At 34.4% G+C, this 15,769-nt stretch overlaps 1 protein-coding gene and 1 non-coding gene across 3 annotated transcripts in view; both read right to left on the bottom strand.

The window, feature by feature from the left end:
* The window catches only part of LOC126968603 (protein sidekick-2-like), a 98,383-nt gene that overhangs the window by 28,927 nt on the left and 53,687 nt on the right, over positions 1-15,769 (bottom strand). Inside the window, exon 2 of one of the 2 annotated variants that reach the window (XM_050813631.1) lies at positions 9,066-9,241. The exons of the other annotated variant lie outside the window; for it this stretch is intronic. The gene's annotated coding sequence lies outside the window, so the exon portion shown is untranslated. The remainder of the gene's footprint in view (positions 1-9,065; positions 9,242-15,769) is intronic. 2 annotated transcript variants of the gene reach the window in all.
* Trnas-aga (transfer RNA serine (anticodon AGA)) lies at positions 623-695 on the bottom strand. Its single transcript has one exon. It is a non-coding gene; the product is annotated as a tRNA-Ser (tRNA).

Genomic DNA, 15,769 nt, shown 5'->3' with positions numbered 1-15,769 from the left:
AATTAATAATAAATTTGTAAGTTACATTGAAGTTTTCAAGTTCTGTCAAAATATATCAGCATCCTTTATTTAAATTCCATTATGTTATTAGTGTACTAGTAGGTCTGGATAGAAGTAGGCAACATTCCAATGGCTAGGTAAAATATCGACATCAACAATTCAACATTCGTAGAATCGCACATCACACATATAATAATAAGGAAATTTACAGTTTTTATGTTGGTAACAAATCTCAATTCACGTTTCATACTAAAATGAATTTAAATTTTTAGTCAGGCAGTCCGGTTGAAATCCTTTTTGGTCAACCTCAATTTTTTTCGAATGTTTTCACAGATCGTCTGTGATAGACGTATAAATGATATAAGAAAACATCACTGTCAAAGAATTGAAAATCAAAATAAAAATATTGTATACAGCTCGTAAATCATGATTTAGATCTGTGGCGTTTCAATGATGCAATGTAATATTTAGTAGCACCTTTTGAACGAATTTTATTTACTGTCGTTTCGTTTCGAAGTATGGGTTTTATAGTTATTAACATTAACAATTTTGTTATGTTTTTAAAGTAATAACCCTCACTTCTAGGATTGATACACAACTAAAATTTGAAAACAAGATTTTATGAACGGTGCGGGACTCGAACCCACGTCTTCTCGCGTTCTATGCGAGTGCTCTTCCAACTGAGCTAACCATTCGAGTGACGTATCGTCATAAAATCTTGTATGCTTTTTTCAATTCTCAGGTTGTGGCTTCATCATAAAGTGAGGGTTACTACTTTACATAACGAATTGTTTTGATTTGCAAGAGCAACATCTCAAGTAAATTTCCTAATATGCAAATACTGGGGTTGAGCAGGTTATCAACTGTAAAGTAGGTCCTGTATATGAAGTCACAACCTGAGAGTTGAATAAAGCATACAAGATCTTATGACCATACGTCACTCGATAATATTGTTTATTTGTATCACTAACAATATTCTTATTATTATATTATACAATATTATCATCAGCACTGATGTAATGAATTTAATCTGTAACAACAAAGATCCCTCTCAAAACAGATTTATTTTAGTCTGTGGTAATTAATAATTATAGTGAAACCAAAACACAATTATTAGAAGCAATCCAACTCTGAATTGTAAATATATAATATAATTAAATTGTAGATAGTATATTTAACGATGCTTAAAATATTTAATATTATAATTAGGGCCTCGTTCACCATATCCAAGCAAAGCGTTGATTAGTTACTTCTCAATTTACGTTACTTAAAAGCTGCACGCTATGAGTATCTTTTGCCAATTTCAAAAGCGAAAATTATGTTCTGAGTAATTACTGATTGTTAAGGTGACTATTGAAACTATCACACGTCATGTTCGTTAAATTTTATGTCAAATATCACATGTCAAACGTCATTACAGATTGTCATTTATGATTTTGTTGAATGTTGAATATTCACTGTTTGCCTTTGAAATTAGAAAGTGTCTGGAAATACTATATTACAGTTTTCGTTATGTAGTGGTTACTTATGAGAATATCATTATTATGGATACAATTAAAAGAGAGAGAAGTGCAAACTTTACTTTACACAAGAGGGATATTTTGGTATTATTAATACTGAAATTTGCTGATATCTTGGAGAGTAAGCAAAGCGATACCACAATATGAAAAAAAAGGGAAGCGGCTTGGGAAAATATCCAAAGTGATTTTAATACTCGATCTGGTGGAATATTGTGATCTATAAAAACATTAAAAGTAATCTGTTGCAATACATTCAGAACTTTACTGTACTGGAGGTGGAAAGAACATCGCTACCACAAGGTAGCGATGTTCTCAACTATAAAGTTGAACAGCTTTATAGTACTGTTACAAGGGATGTGACTTGATCATTTATTATTTAGTATTTATTAGTAGAATCATTTTTAATTATTAGTATTTAGTAAAATCATTTTCTTAATACGCACCTAATGAAAAAAGCCTCACCTTTGCGATTTAGTCATTATTTTTAGAAGTATGTAGTTATGCACTTGATTGACTTGCATGCTTTGATAAACGACACCTAGCGGAATAAAACAATTTCATCTAGGTCGGTAAAATAATCGATACGGTATTTAAATATACACATTCTTGGTATTTGTTACGAATCTGAATCAGAATTAGAATATCTTTTATTCAATAAAATCTCGAGGATCACATTGAATCGTCACAAAATAAATTATTCTAATATACAAAAATACAAAGTTGTATCCATAATTATACTATTGCACTATATTATACAAAAACTAGCCATTGTCAAGCTGTCATTGCGAGATGGAGCGATATCTGGCCAAGCTATCTTGGCATTTAAAAAATCATCTATTCTATAATAGGCTTCCTTAATTAATTGTTTTTTAATATAAGATTTGAAATGACGAATTGATAGCTCTGTCACTTTTGATGGGAGTTTGGTATAGAAACGCACAGAGTTTCCCATGAAAGAATCGTTAAGTTTTTGTAATCGGTATCTTGGAATCAACAATTTATTCTTGTATCTTGTATTAATGTTATGTATATCATTTCTTTTCAGCAGATTATCTTTGTTTCTATGCGGGTACGATAAATATTCATAAATATATTGGGAAGTTACTGTTAAAATATTTATATCTTTAAAACGGTCACGCAATGAGTCGCGAGGTTTCATACTATATATGCCACGAATTGCTCTTTTCTGTAAAACAAAGATTGTTTGGATATCTGCTGAGTTACCCCATAGCAGAATGCCATACGCCATAACACTATAAAAGCAGGTAAAGTACACAAGTCTAGCCGTCGATTCGTTAGTTAGTTGTCTGACTGTTCCAACCGCATACGCAGCTGAGACAAGTCTACCTGCAAGTGATTCTATTTGGGGGCACCATTTTAGTTTTGAATCAATGTGAAGCCCCAGCAATACTGTAGAATCTACAAGACTAAGTGACTCCTACGTGGAAGAATAACTAATTTATCAAATTGATGATCAATCAAATGGAATATATCCATTTATTTATATATCTATATATTTATATTTATGCTACCTCTGAAATTCGTTTAAAGAAGCACAAAACAACAACTGATAGCAATAGTAGGCACATAATATGTATAATGCCTTTATGAAGTAACCGTGATAATTGGCACAAGACGCGGTAAGTTAATTATGGGATAGTTAATCTTAAGATTGGTGTTATTTTAATTGTTACTATTGACTTTAAACAGTGATTAGCTTACTTGATAGTTTACTTGAATTAGTATAATATATATTGAAAACTTTAAGAAAGAACTATAAATATAATTGTAACCTGTCAACAGACCACATCGTTTATGCTCAGTAGGTCTACTCGCAAAATCGACAACTATATATTCGGAACGATACGATAATAACACGAATATAGCGCACCTACCCTACTCTAACAAATGTTTGTATTCCATATCGTTTATCGTAACAACATCGTAACCATAGACTAATATTTTGATTTTTTTACGACTTTAGAGTGAATGAATTATGCGCAAACTATGTATAATCTGTGCTATGTCGCTGCTAAGTGTAAAAAGTCAAAACATAGCTTAGGCGCTTAGAACCATGCCAGACTGTGCACCACCACTTTGCATCATTTAAGCAAAATGTAAATATTCAAAAATTGTATGGCAAATATATCTATACAACTTGAAACGATAATAGCATCGACAGCCAAGAAGGTGTCGTTGAGATTATCGTTAAAGTGACGTTTAATTGTTTGTCGAATTCGAATATTCGTCTCTGACATTTACAACTAAGAATAGAGCTAGACCGTTAATATCGAAAAATGTATCGTTCGTTCAATCATCGTTTCGACATTGAATACGATGTAACACAGAGTAGGATTCGACACGACTAATGCCACGATATATCGAATATCGATTTTAGGAGTAGGTTTACAGACTGGCAATAGGGGTTCGGGGTTCTTTCTTTTCCGCGTGAGCAATGGCGAACAGTCACATGAACGAACAAAAAAGACAAAATAAACGGTCTCAAGAATGGGCATAGTAGAACGAAGGAAAAATGTTTATTTGTGTCTTTATGGTACAGCACATCTAATACAAAAGACTTAAAAATTAAAACTTCAAAAATTAAACGTAAACAAAATTTACCTCTCAACTCAGCATGTTTGCTGGTTTGAAGACGAAGAGGACATTCAGCTGATGGTAATTGATACGCCCTGCCCATTACAATGCAGTGCCGCTCAGGATTCTTGAAAAACCCAATAAATCTGAGCGGCACTACAATTGCGCTCGTAACTTTTAGACATAAGATGTTTAGTCTCATTTGTCCAGTAATTTGAATTTAACTAGCTATGGCACCCTTCAGATCGAAACACAATAATACTTACACATTACTGCTTCACGGCAGAAATAAGCGCCGTTGTGGTAATAATCCAGCCGGTATCCTGTGCAAAGGAGCCTCCCATTGGTCTAGTTTAAAGTTTCAACTTATATTATTATTATGTGTATAACTTGTAAGAACGTGTGATAGAATGCTCTAAATCTAATTAATCCTAAATGTAAGTAAATTCCAACAATTAAGATTTTAGGGTTGGCTGGCCTTCCACACAGACCACAGATCACCGCCCAGACATACTAATTATAAGCTGATTCACAATTAAATTAAAATAAACAAAAACAAAAGTAATTTGATAAAAAATTGTAAGATAAATTGATACTTTTGTGATTGAAACTCTTGAAAATGTCTAACATTGTAAAATCTATTAAATTATTGACTATCGAATCGTTGACAGTTAAATTATAACCACATTTCTTAATTTTTTATGCAATTGTATTTATAATGTACGGTAAGGTATTGTTATGATTTATTTTGATATGAAACTCTGAAAATGATCTGTAGATTTCAATTTATGAATTCTGTTATTATTTTAACAAAAATTGAAGTAATAAGAAAAATATATTTATACTTAATAACAGAACACATTTTTTTTAGTATTCTATCAATATGTTTTCATTATGCATTTAATTTATTTTCTCTGTTGTTACTAATAAAAAAATGGATTATTATTTACACTGATAACAATTATTCTTTAAAATACAATAGATAATATTAATTACTTATAACCATGTGTTGCCTTTAGTAAGGCAGTACGCATTGATCGGTCCGGTCCTAGTTACCATTAAGGCGCTATAGTCCTAAAAAGTAACATTTTTAAAAATCTACTTAAAATACTTATACAAATACTACGGTTCCAATTTTTTGACATGTTTATCTTCATTTCTTTATCTAAATTATCGCTGTTTCGAAAACACGATTACGAAAAAAAATCTCGATAGATTTATTTTTTGAAAAATAGTCTTTTTTATTTGAATTGTTTATATTATCATAAAACTATGATAGCTATAAACACAAAACTTATTTTATTCGATAGTTTATTAGTATTTATAAGTTTTCACTGTGGGATTTATCAATACGCTTTATCAATTATTTTATATTAATTTTTTTCGTAATAAACCAAACGCGACGCCTTGTTTGCATGCACGCTCAAGCCAGCAGTACGCCCGTGACCACTGTCAAGGAAGGTACTGTGTTCGTGTCTCTCGAGCTCACGTTACGTAAGATTTTAGCAAACAAGTACAAAGCGGGAATCATAGTAAAAATAAAATGATAATGCGACAGCGTATTTGTTGAAATATATAGGTAAATGTAAGTCGGAATGTACTAAAATAAAATTAACTTAATATTATTTTGAATATTATGACGCGGGATTTTTGTATATATGTACTTTAGGGAAGTTAGATAAATCCAAGATGACCGCCGCACAAAATTATGATTTCAGCAATATGGATATCGTGTCCGAGGTTCTCGAGGGTGCAGATAACGATTTTGTGATCATTTTTGAAATCCAAGATGGCCGCCGCACAAAATTATGATTTCAGCAATATGGATATCGTGTCCGAGGTTCTCGAGGGTGCAGAGAACGATTTTGTGATTATTTTTGAAATCCAAGATGGCCGCCGCACGAAATTATGATTTCAGCAATATGGATATCGTGTCCGAGGTTCTCGAGGGTGCAGATAACGATTTTGTGATCATTTTTGAAATCCAAGATGGCCGCTGCACAAAATTATGATTTCAGCAATATTGATATCGTGTCCGAGGTTCTCGAGGGTGCAGATAACGATTTTGTGATCATTTTTGAAATCCAAGATGGCCGCCGCACAAAATTATGATTTCAGCAATATGGATATCGTGTCCGAGGTTCTCGAGGGTGCACATAACGATTTTCTGATCATATTTGAAATCCAAGATGGCCGCCGCACAAAATTATGATTTCAGCAATATGGATATCGTGTCCGAGGTTCTCGAGGGTGCAGAGAACGATTCTGTGATCATTTTTGAATTCAAAGATGGCCGCCGCTCATAATTATGATTTCATCAATATTGATATCGTGTCCGAGGTTCTCGAGAGTGCAGAGAACGATTTTGTGATCATTTTTGAAATCCAATATGGCCGCCGCACAAAATTATGATTTCAGCAATATGGATTTCGTGTCCGAGGTTCTCGAGGGTGCAGAGAACGATTGTGTGATCATATTTGAACGATTGTGTGATCATTTTTAAGTGCGTCGGCCATCTTGGATTTCAAAAATGATCACACAATCGTTCTCTGCACCCTCGAGAACCTCGGATACGATACCCATATTGTTGAAATCATAATTTTGCGCGGCGGCCATCTTGGATTTCAAAAATGATCCCAAATTCGTTCTCTGCACCCTCGAGAACCTCGGATACGATACCCATATTGTTGAAATCATAATTTTGCGCGGCGGCCATCTTGGATTTCAAAAATGATCCCAAATTAGTTCTCTGCACCTTCGAGAATCTCGGATACGATATCCATAATGTTGAAATCATAATTTTGCGCGTAATATAACATTTCTCTCATACGTCGATAAAAAAGATTTACTTCAAAAATGCATAATAAATATTATCACTGTTATTCCGTACTCTAGCACAACTGTAAGTTTTAAAAAATATTACGCGGTTCATTCTGGGTCGGCGGTCGTTGACCCGCATCGCTCGGTTCGTTCTCAGCCATGCCCGACGCCCGTGTCCATGCGTACCTATCGAATCTAACGTTCGCGCAATTTTTACCTAAAGTGTTGGGAAAACCTCGCCTTAACCATTTGTCTATAACCATTACAGGACTGGTCCGAGTAACCATTTTAGCCAATTAATAGTAGAGATCCGCGTACTCACAAGTAGAACCATTAATTATAGTTATTTAGCAAGTGTCATAGATTAGTTTAGTTCCTTAAGTAAATGAATACTTATACCATAAAACCAATATACATATATCTACCCCTAAGTGCAACCCTTTTCAAAATACGCTTTTTGCATATCAATCATATATATATATAAAATAACCTTACCGATGATAAGTCACACCATCTTTTTTTGAGTCGTTAATGTTTTATTTAAGCACTTTTTTTAGTACACTTAGGCTTGTTGATTGACACACAGTTGACACACGACTAAGGAGAAAAGTGTGCTCACATTGCCCTTAAGCACACTTTTGCCGTTCCGTTGTCAGACTGCGAATCATATGTCCATACGTATAGAACGTCATTGTTAAAAGACATTAGTTATATATATTCAGGCTAGCGTCGTGCGTCAATGTCACGAGGGCGCCTGTCTGTCACTGTCCATTTATACATTGTGGATGGTACTCATGACACGACTTCTTTAATTCTACTGTCGTTTTTTATGACAGTAAGGGATGAGATGAGCAGGACGTACAGCTGATGGTAATTGATACGCCCTGCCCTTAACAATGCAATGCCACTCGGGATTCTTGAAAAACCCAGAATTCTAAGAGGAATTACAATTCGTTCGTCACCTTGAGACTTAAGATGTTAAGTAATTTCACTAGCTACGGCGCCCTTCAGACCAAAACACAATAAAGCTCACACATTACTGCTTCACGGCAGAAATAGGCGCCGTTGTGGTACCGAAAATCTAGCCGGCATCCTGTGCAAAGGAGCCTCCCACTGGTAAAGGTCTAGTTGTGCTTGACACATGAAGCCATTGGTTGTTGAAACTTGGCTGTTTTGTGAACAATGGATAAGCAAGTTCAATCTGTTCAAACGCTTGGGTACCTTCAAATAAAGTCGGTTTACTGACGATAGTTGAACGTGACAACGTCTTAAGAAAATACTGATGGAATGGTAGCATTTTTCAAAAGAAAATTTTAATTTCATTTGTTTAATAGATTTGTATGTATATATAGAGAAGGAGGTTATTGGAAATCACAATGAAATTGATCAAGTTAGATTTATTTGTACGCATAAATACAATTATGTCAATTTTTTTTACAATTTAATAGGTTTTACAAGTATAAATGTGCGTTGAGCAATTGTTTTAGAACTTTTAAACATGTGTAATATTTAATTTCTTACAATCTGTGTTATTCTGTTGAGAATAGGACGATGGTAGGAAAAGTAGGAAATGAAAAGGAATGTTTCGAGTTTAACGTGTCTTGAAAAAGTCAAATCGATGGTGGTGCCTCCTAGTGTTGTTGTACGTCTGATGCACAATCGACATAAACATGTCTTTCATGAATTTGATGAATGTTTCGTCATTTTTCACATTTGTGTTGAAGTCGCCACAAAGAAGAATTGGTATATCGGTATCAACTTCCATGATGGGATGTACATACTGGCTGTTATAAACATACGGAAATAGTGCTTGATGTAGCAGAACACTGATGTTAGAAATACTTGCTCCAGGATGAATATAAACTGCGCCAAGAACCATTTTGAACGTGGTATCAGGTGAAGCATGTAACTTCTGCTAAGCAAACGTCACCAGTGTTTCTAACAAGGCGGGTTGTATCCGAAAGTTCAAACGAGATGGAGATGTAGTTGTCGTTTCAAGAGAATTACTGGCTAAAGCCAAGTTAGCAGCTTGGCGTAATCTGTTGTTGCGTTGTCTTTCGTTTTTTGATTTTCTCGCAGCAGCCTCCTGAGCAGGAGTTCTAGATGCTGTGATACGCTGTCTGTACTCACGTTGTTTTTGGGCTTTAGATTTTGAAGCAGTGATTATTGGCTGCGCGAATGGCGTTGCTAAAGTAGATGCTACAGCATCTTGAACCTCCGTGGGTTCACTCATCGAAGGTAGTGGCTTATTCGTGACATCCTCTGGTTCGTCAGGCTTTTTTTCCATGGTGGGATTGTAAGCGGTTCTGCAAAATAAATCGTCGTTCGAAACAATTTAAAAAAAAAGTTCATAAAATTCTTCATTCAGAAAATCATTTTAAATTTAAAAAATAAAAATACAACAAAATACTTGAATAAAATTTATTGTTTAAATTTCTACTCAATTGTTAAAATTAAAATTTTGATTTTATTATTTTAATAATATAATTAATTTTTTTCAATTAGTTACTTAATTATTTTTGCTAATTTAATTGTAATTTGTTATAAAAAGTAATAATTTTAAATAATTCATTATAAGAATAAACAATGATTAAATTATATATATAAAATTCTCGTGTCACAATGTTTGTTCCCGTACTCCTCCGAAACGGCTTGACCGATTCTCATGAAATTTTGTGAGCATATTGAGTAGGTCTGAGAATCGGCCAACATCTATTTTTCATCCCCCTAAATGATAAGGGTGGTCCACACGATTTTTTTTTAATTTTATTGACATTTTTTTTTAAATTTTATTGATTATGAGTCAGTCTTAAAAAATACGTACAACTTCAAATTTTCACCCATCTACGATCAACTGTTATTTTTGTATCGCGATTTTAATATCGGCAATACAACGTTTGCTGGGTCAGCTAGTTGTTTATAAATCTTGCATTTAAAATTTGGAAACATTAAAATTTTCGTAAATCTAGTTTTTAAAAAGCCCGCCTCAATGTGTTTGATATAGGAGAAAATGTTCCCTTTGACGGATGGCTGGTCCAACCTGTCATTTCAGACACGTTGTTGTGATATGTGGAAGATTTAATATTTATGTTTTAATTTTTTTTAATCATAGCTACGCTCGATAATTATTTCGATTGAATAGTAAAGCCATCGATGTTTTACTCATCGTGAAATAGTTCAGTTAACTTATTGTTTTAATTTTGTCAATTATAGCATAACCTACAATCGCTGCACTAGCGGACCGATGCTATGCATTTTAATGATGAAAGCACGAATATTCGACAATATATCACTGAATATATAATGAATATCGAAAGAATCATTACCTTTATCGCTGTAATTATCGTTGCCATAAACAATTGACACCACATTCACTTTTCACTGCACTTGATACTCGATCAAAACATGTAAATGTACTATAGTATACAGACGCATCGCTCAATCAAGTAGGAGAGAGACGGATGTCGAACACTGCCGAACGCAAAGGCCGATTGTGCTTCTTTGTCGCTCGTTCCGCGTTCTCGCTTGCACTTCAAGCCTTACATGGAACGCCTCAGAGCGAGGTAACGCCGCATGAGTCATGTTTTTTCGTGCGTGCAGCCGGCTCTATCGAATTATAAGACGTTGTCACGTCAAAAAAGCGCGTACACCTTCGATAAAGGCCAGCAACGCTCCTGATTCCTCTGATGTTACAAGAGAATGTGGACGGCGGTGATCACTTAACACCTAGGTGAACCGTACGCTCGTTTGTCCTCCTATTCCATAAAAAAAACGCATTATTTTAATAAATTCTCGGACAAAAATTTAACGTTAGTTCATTCGCAACAGCTAAATATCTGTATTATAACAAGAGAAGCTATCGAAGACTGGCACACTTGAATGTAGGTAGCCTCTGCCAAGTGATGTTATATATCTTGGCACTCGGCGCTCGACACTGGGCGCGAATAGATTTTGTGAAATACGTTTTACGAAGCTTGTACAGTTGCTAGCAGTAATTAATATTGAATTTTTAAGTAATAATAAAACACCACTTTACCAGAGGGAGGCTCCTTGGTACAGGATGCCGGCATGATTATGGGTACCAAAACGGCGCCTATTTCTAGGGTGCAGTAGGTGTAAGGCTTATGGTGTTTCGGTCTGAAGGTCGCCCTAGCTAGTGAAATTACTGGGCAAATGAGACTTAACATCTCATGTATCAAGGTGACGAGTGCAATCGTAGTGCCGCTCAGAATTTTTAGTGGTTTTTTAAGAATCATGAGGGTGTATCAATTACTATCAGCTGAACGTCCAGCACGTCTCGTCCCTTACCATCATAAAAACAGCTACTCAGGATGTTACAGTATTTATTTGAAACCGATATTTCTCTCTAATTGCATGAATCGTGCCAATGCAGAACTGCGGATGAAGCGGGAAGCTCTTAACCGACACTTGACACTAATAGTACATCAACCTGTCCGCCTGATGTCTAAATCCTTTTGCACTTTAAGCACTATTTCACCACACACATCACACAAGCCTGTAGTATCTATTTTGTTTTGTTATTTCACTGTGTGGTGGTGGTTTGTAATCAATAATTTTTTATTCTATTCTAATGACTTCCAAAAATTGTTGGTCAACGGAAATAACCCCTGGATTATTTAACTTGATCCGTGGTGGTGGTCCTTCCCGGCTCTAAGCAAGTGATCAGCCACCGGGGTTTTTAAGATCATTGATTTATTTATTTATGAGCTTCACCAACATAATAATCACCAACTACTTACATTAAATATTATTCTTAATAAATTAAAATCTAAGTGTTATTGCACTTACAGGCAACGACCACATGCAAATATTTCATACCTTTATACCTATACATATATAAGTTAAAATGAATTATCATGTATATATATAATATTAAATTTTGCAATATCTAGAGGGAATCCTCGGAACTGATTATAAGTATTTGGAGAAGATATGATAAAGACGTTTTTGCCATCGTTATAGGACGGACTTAGGTAAAATGTATTTAGCATACCTCAATACCTTATATGGTAAGATCACCATTACTTGCGAGTTAGAACATGATGGGAGATTGGCATTCTTTGATGTCGCAATAAAGGATATCCTTTACAGCAATATCATGCACAGTGTTAACGGCAAAATTATCCATAGTGCTAATATTAATGTTAAAGTTCCGTGATGATAAAAGTTTGCTATCAAATATTTAACTTTTCTAAAGCCATCATGATTGCAAAACCAGGAAAACCACTGAATTAAACTGCATCATACAGGCCAACTTCCCTGCTTTCTGTATTGTCAAAGCTTTTTTAGAAGTTGCTACTTCAACGGCAAATTATAGGAAAAACCTTAAAAATTTAAGAGGTGTGCTTCACAATATTTCTAGATCTAGCGCAGGCTATCGATAAAGTTTGGAATGAAGGGATTATTTACAAGCTAAGAATGGCTATACCAATAAATAGTTTAGGATTCGACAAGAGGATATCTGTTCAGAAATTAAGGAGATAAAAGCTGGAGTACCTCAGGGAAGTGTATTAGGTCCGGTCCTGTACCTACTATACACAAATGACATACATGAAAGAGAAAATAACGCTGTAGCGACCTTTGATGAGGAAATGATTAAGGGAAATTGTGAACGCACCTTGGTACATTCGCAACAGCGGTCTCCATCGGGACATTAACGTCGAATTCGTTGACATAGTTACACTAAAATACGCTGAAGCTGATCTACATAGACTTCATCATCAAGTGAATGTCAGTCAATTTAGTTCCATCACTCATATAGTAAGAAGACTAAAACGAACAAAACCATTTGAGTTAGCGAATTAGTGTAAAACAGTATAAAAATAGTGATATTACAAAATACACATGAACAAAGTGACTTCCCCTTAATTAAGACATTAAGAAAAGTGTTAATGAACACATTTTTGCTCTAATCAGATTAGCGGTTAAAGTTAAAGTAGAATTACTTATTAGCCTACGTTTAGGTTAGATTGTAATACAAGTGGGGCAACATTATAATAATAAAGATGTTCCCTAGAGAGATAAAAATATTTCACTTAATCTATTTTGAGTAGTATAGTTTGGAAATTGATTGACACTACATTATGTATTAGCTTTAAAAATCTTATGTATAAAATTCTCGTGTCCCGGTGTTTGTTACCAAACTCCTTCGAAACGGCTAAGCCATTTGTTTGAAAATTTGTGTGTATATCGGGATAAAGGATACAAACCCGACACCCACCCCTACATATTTTTTAATTTTTTTCAAATTATTTCATTATTTTAATATGATTTACACCCCATCTATTTTTATACCCCAAAAATTTTAATAATTGTTTCTTTTTTATAACTTTAATTGGCATCACAACGTTTGCTGGATCAGCCAGTAAATTACAAAATCGGTGATACTGAAGGATGAGAAATGAAACAAATGCATTACCAATATGATTTCATTTATGTGACTGCAAATCACAAATAAAATAAATACATGTAAAACATTTTTTGCCTTTCGCCTTTAGTAAATGTAAATCCAGAATAATTCAGCATGGTCTCGAAGCAAAAATGCTCTGACGTCATTCTGTATATTGTTCTTTGAAATAATGTGTAATAATACGTTCGGTTTTATTAGTTTACCAAAGTAATATGGGATAATAAGCACATATCCTGTTGTAAATCGCAAGGTCGTGTTTGTTATCCACGCGGGGTGCGTGACTGCGGGTCGTAAGGGGCTAATGTCGGGAGTTGTTTCCGGCAAGCGGGGCGGCACTGCAGGCCAATCCAAGGGAAATGTGCCGGGCAATCTGAGTAGCTATCTAGTCATAAACATAGGCCCTAATTGAAGTTCAATCTATATATATTATTGCCTACAGTTTATCTACTATGTGTATCTACAGACAGGCGCCACCCAGCAATAATATTAAATTATATAGAGGAACAAGTAGCAGATAGCTAAAAATAGTACATTATTAGCGGGATCCCTGACGGAGATCAATAAATATCGATTGACTCCAACTTACACGTCGTCCACCAACATTTTGAGATGGCGCAGCGAGTAACGATAAAAGTTTGTAAAAAACCCCATTTATCACCGCTCACCCGCAACACAAATTGGGTCAAGAAATGCATGGGTCGGCTGGCGATCTTCTGGTATACGTAACACGCATAGGCGGTATTTCATTTTAACCACATGCAACGCAGATATTGGAACATTCACGAGCCTATCTTTTTTGGCATTGTGTAGAGAGAGAGATATGGGCTTTCTCACATTTTTAAAGTTAAGTTAACATATTGAAAGAATTTTGTACTTTTTAGTGCGGTTTTGCTTGTGAATCAAAACGTGTTTTTCACCAACTTCAAAAAAGGGGGAGGTTCTCAATTCGTCGGCATGTTTTTTTTAGGTTTGTTACCTCAAAACTTTAGACTGGGTGAGCCAATTTTGATAATTCGTTTTTTATTCGAAAGCTGGTGCTTCCCGTATGATCCCATTGTAAATTGGTCCAGATCTGACACTGGCATCCATGAAAAAACCATAAAAGTCTTAAATTTGCTGTACATACGTATAACAAAGTGGATGATAAATTTACAAATAACTCAATAACGCGCCAACTGATTTCGATGATTCTTTTTTGGATGGAATGGATATACTTCAAAGATAGTTTGGTGAGAGTTTGGTTAGGTTCTGATTACGGAATCCATTACAAAGTAACGGAACTCTTCAATTCTTAGGAGCAAATTAACGATACTCGGCCGAATCTTTTTTAGGGTATCCGGATATTTAAGTCATCTACCATAACATAGTTATGGCCAAGTAATTGTCGTAGTCGAATATGATGATAAATGGGACTCCTGAACGACTTACAGTAAGGTTGCGATCTGTGGCAGAATTTTTTACTGTCTGTAAACAAATTGCAAAGCGCTTACGTGCATTGAAAAATTTAGTATATCTATATATCACATATTTAACCAAATTGTAAGTTAGTGTACTTCAAATTCACTAAAAATCATAATATTTTTTTGAAAACACTATTTCAAAACAATACATATCATATGCACTAAAAAGTATAAAAATAATTTCGTATTTTTATACAATCTAATTCTAGTTACGATTATTGTAATTTTTGGAGTTGGTGTCATCCAAGATAGTTTTGTAACTACATACATAGGTGGGTTGTGCTTGAGTTGTGAGGAATCGAGAGGAGAGAGCGAGTCACAGCGGAAGGACACCGATTCCAAAAATGACAATAATCCTAACTAGAATTAGATTAATTAATTATATTGTATAAAAATACGCAATTATTTTTATACTTTTTAGTGCATATTATATGTATTGTTTTGAAATAGTGTTTTAGAAGTCGGTTGTTGTTTTTATTAGATTACTTAGCTTTTAATTATTATTTTGTTTTGATTTTGTGTAAAAAATGAACCGTGGTCGCGGCGGACTTTGTTTTGGATATTCCACAACGTACTTGAACGAAGAATAAACGAAGCAATGGCTTCAACGTAACACATTGGGAATGTGTCTTTAATTATTTAATAACATACCTGATAATGTACAAAAAATACCCGATCATACATTTAGATACACTCTAAGAAATTTCTATTGACGTCTGCATAATATTATAATGTGAGTGAATTCGTAAATTGTGACATTGATATTTAAATTACTTATATAAGTAATAGTCAATCACTGATATTTGCGTGTTTTGTATAAAGCTGAGTAGCATACTTAACAGATTTTTTCTATACCATCTTTTAATCAAACCAATTCAATGTAAATAAAGTTAATCTTTATGTTTAAAAATATGACACGAAATTGCATTTACTTTTTCTGCCGC

This window comes from Leptidea sinapis, chromosome 16, assembly GCF_905404315.1.
Source record: "Leptidea sinapis chromosome 16, ilLepSina1.1, whole genome shotgun sequence".
NCBI classification, from domain to species: domain Eukaryota; kingdom Metazoa; phylum Arthropoda; class Insecta; order Lepidoptera; family Pieridae; genus Leptidea; species Leptidea sinapis.
This window is presented reverse-complemented; position numbering and strand designations above follow the sequence as displayed.